At 37.7% G+C, this 4,420-nt stretch overlaps 1 pseudogene; it reads left to right on the plus strand.

Annotated features, from left to right (window-relative positions):
• Positions 1-4,252, plus strand: part of LOC108747691 — a 20,362-nt pseudogene extending 16,110 nt beyond the window's left edge.
• Positions 4,253-4,420: the final 168 nt, after the last annotated feature.

Raw genomic sequence — 4,420 nt, forward strand, 5'->3', positions numbered from 1 at the left:
TGCCCGTTTGTATCAACATAAACTTTAATTTTAATGGCGGATCAGCTTACTCTTTACTTTTTTCTAGTTCTTATTATAGAACTAGAAAAAAAGGAAAACATGAAGTTAGTTGAACTATCAAAATTAAATTATATATATTAATAGAAACGGGTATGAGTTTTTAATTAAACATTAAAAACAGAGCGGTTTGAATTTTCATTCATTTGTAGACTCTCCGTGGATGTTATTATGTTAGCATGCTACATTGGGATTGGTTCAGTTTACGTCGTATTTATTGCCGGTACAATTCAAGAATGTATAGATACCGAAAAAGTCATCAGTCAAAGCTACTACGCGCTCATGATATTTCCACTTCTTTTTGTAATGAACATGGTAAAGAATTTAGCGGACATCGCACCGATTTCTATTGTCGGGAATATTTTGCTCATAGCCGCTGGGCTTATTGGAATCGTGTACGCTTTGAAAGATGGAATTGGCGACGAATGGGTCACGATTGGACCGAACGTAGACTTATATCCGAAGTTCATCGGCCTGGTTTTCTTCAGTATGTGTTCGCCGGGAGTGGTAAGTCTTTAATCTATAATAAATTGAATTTTAATTTTAATCTTCTATAAGTTATTAATTTTAATGGTGTTTAAATCATTAATTTTATTAATTGTTTATAGATCTTTTATTAAGGTTGGCAAAGATATTTTATAAATTAAATTACTAATAAATTATTTTTTAGCTTGTTCGTTATAGAAATGAGTGTAAAAAATAATATAACATTGGAGCAAATGATAAAATATAATATAAAAAATAAAATACTTAAACTTATTATACTCAATTTCTATAATAAAAAGTAACTTATAAGTAAATTAAAGTAATTTTCCGAACTTTGGTTTTCATTTTCGATAATTAACACGCATTTTATAATGACATGTTGAAATACGATATTTTCAGATATTGGCGATAGAACATAGTATGAAAAAACCTTGGAATTACATTCAAATGTGTGGAGTATTGAACTGGGGCATGGCATTTTTGGTCATAATACACATTTTCGTCGGAGCTATTGGTTATTTGAAGTGGGGACCAATTGCGCTTGGCAATTTTATTCGTAATCACGAGGTGGTTGACGGGTAATATAAGTGTGATTCCATTAACTATAAAAATTATGATGCTAGTAAATACGCAACATTTATCTTATTTTTTTTATTATATAACAGATATGTTGATTCATTTGATTAGAATGTCATTTAAGAAGAGACAGGTTTACATAAATTATCAGTTTTAAAGCAAAATTTGCGGGAAATGAATAGATATAGTTTTTGCTTAGATGCTATTTATTATTATGTTTAATGTGTAGAAAAAATTAATTTGTAATACAGAATTTATTAAAAATATAGGGGTTTTTTGTCAAAGACGTGCAAAAAAAATTTTAAATTTTGCTATTATTTCGTGACTTTTAATCGTAAGAAAATAATATGACATTTCCTCGTCTAATTGTCCATAAAATACTTTATTACAAAATTTAAAATAAACTTTATTAAAAAAATATTACTACAAAATAGTAAATAATATATAAATCTCATATATTTTTCATAAATTTAATATTACAAATTTATTTTCTACATTAAATACAATATATATAGTAGTAAAGAATAATAAACAAAAAACTATGTGTATTTATTCTTTTCTCTGAATAAATTTAATTAAAAAATAAATAAATTGCAAATGTTATCTTTAATTTAATTATTGCTAAGCTCCAAATATAGAAATTAGTATATTTAAATATCAAGATTTAGAAATTTGCGATTTAGAAAAAGTATTATACGTAAATATTTTTATAGAAAGAAAGAAGTGTTCATTGATGCAATCAATGAATGCAAGTCCGTGATTTCTAAATATTTTCAATATTAATACATATATCTCACCGTATCATCGATTATTTAGACCGACGTTAGCGGCTCTGATAATGCAAGCGCTGGCAATATACTTCACGTATGGATTGCAGTGTTACATGCCCATTAGAATTCTGAATGACGGCTACGCCATACCGGCCATTGAAGAAGGTATCTTCAAAGGGACACCATTTCTCTGGGATCTGATCATTCGTTTCAGCATCACCACCATTACATGTAAACGATAATTTCTCCTTAAACCTCTTTCGCGCATTGTCCTACTCTCTCTTTAGCTTCAGGGTAAACTCGGCCAAACTCGATGGACCGCGGTGGATTGAATCTCCTTCCCTCTCTTTATCTCGAAGCGACTAACTCCGTAGGATCGATCAATCCGTCCGATTACGATTCGCTTTGGACCCAGATATTACTAAAGTTCAGGAATCCACTTTCGCGGAATTTGATGTAGATGCTCAATTTTGTCGAAGTCTCGTTTGATCCCGGGATCACTCCGGAGTTACTACAATGTTACTAACTGCATTACTCGCTTTAATTTGCTCTAATTACGCTAATCGATACGCGCATCGTTGTTACTCCGTGAACAGAAATTTTCCGAGCTAAAGTGGGATCCTTGTATTTCGCAGGTATTCTGGCAGCGGCGATTCCGAAGCTCGATCTATTCACCGGTTTGGTCGGCAGTGTATGTATATCCACATTGGCCACGCTGATCCCGGTTACCTTGTACATTCTCGTACATCACGAGGATTTCGGAAAGTTTAAATGGAGACTGATTCTGGGGGTGTCCATGTTTTCTATTGCTTTCATCGCGGCCGTGTGTGCTGTAACGACTAATTTGATCTTAATCGTGCGATATTTTAAATACGGGTGCGCAGTATCTTGATTATATATAAATACTAGAAATTAAAATATTAAAGATATAAAAAAGAAATTAAATATTAATACTTAATAATTGTAAAATCTTTGATTTTGGATTTGTTACTTATCAGAATTTAAGATAAGTTTGAAAAAGATAAGTTTGATGAGATAGATTTGAGAAAATCGTATTACGATCATGTTTTACGAACAGTAGTTCTTTGATCAAACGAAAATCTGTTTAAAAATGATTTAAGTAAATTTGGAGGTTTAATAGCTAAAAAAAAATAGCTTTTGTGCGTGTACTGGTCGAATAAAGGTTTCAAGCTCGTCCGGCATCTTGATTATGAATACGGTCGGAATATATTCGTATTTACGTCAACACAAAGAACGACGAGATGACAAACTTTTTTATTCTTTTCAGGGATTGAAGCGGAGCGACGGCGGTGTTATCTTAATCTAGTCTCTGTTCGTAGTCCGCAGCCCGATGAAAATACCATCGGCGCGCCTCGTAGCGTTTTCCATTTTTGTCTTCGGGTGCAGCTCTAAAGCCCGCCACCGTTTACGCGCGATTCAGCCTAATCACGGCAGCTGCGGTGCGGCGGCGGCGACGGCGGCGGCGGCGACGACGGCGGCGGCTGGAAAAACCGCGAAAAAGGCGTGAAGCTCGTGAGGGACAAAAAGCGAGGAAAGCCAGAAAAAAGGAGAGAGAAAAGAGGGAATACGGCGAGAGAAGCGCGCGCTGACGTATAATCGCGTCAGATCACCGAGGCGTCAATGGCTGCTGCTGCTGCTGCTGCTGGTGCTGCTGCTGCTGCTGCTGGGCTTATCACGCACACACACATGAGGCACACAATGATAGAGAGGGAGAGGGAAGAAGAGGTAGAAATATGTGGAAACTGGCAGACACGTATCGACACGACGAATATACGGTGTGTGGGTGCACGCGAAGGCCAGGGGGACGACGTTGCGCAAACGACGAGAGAGAGAGAGAGAGGGGGAGGGGAGGGAGGGAAAAGGAGAAGGAGGACAAGGGCACTTTCTTTCTCTCTCTATCTATTAGAAAAGGAACCAAAGCAGAGGCGGCGGCGCGGCGACGGCGACGGCGACGGCGGTGGCGGTGGCGACGGCGCGAAGAGAGAGCCTCAGCGGGACACGGAAGGGTGCTTTCATCACATAGAGGACACAACCCCTTTTAGTAGCCACCGCCGCTACTCTCCCCCACGTCCTAACCTACCGTGTCCCCCGTTACTCTTCGGGGGCTGTCCTCTCTTTCTCTCTCAGATTCGCTCTTACAGACTCCCTATGCCTGGCCGCTCATCCGTTTGCCAGTTCAAGGTGGCTGCGTTCATTACCGGAGGATACACCGGGTGTGGTGTGGGACTCCACCGAACCCGTCGTCGGCTTCCCTCGCCATACTTCCCTCGCCGGTCAGCCCCCCCGAGAGAAAACGTTCCGTTTAATAATTATATCGATGAGTCGCCAAGGACGTCGCAACGTTCAGGGTATATTGCGTGAAAGCGCCAATTGCGAACGCTAAATTTACCGAAAAAAATTTGAAATATCCTCAGAGAGAGAAACATTCTAGAAATTATCTACTATTTTGCGATATATCTAAAAAAATGTGTACGAACCAGATTGTTTTATATTGTTAATTATGAATGTAT

Source organism: Trachymyrmex septentrionalis, unplaced genomic scaffold, assembly GCF_001594115.1.
Source record: "Trachymyrmex septentrionalis isolate Tsep2-gDNA-1 unplaced genomic scaffold, Tsep1.0 scaffold20, whole genome shotgun sequence".
Classification (NCBI taxonomy): Eukaryota; Metazoa; Arthropoda; class Insecta; order Hymenoptera; family Formicidae; genus Trachymyrmex; species Trachymyrmex septentrionalis.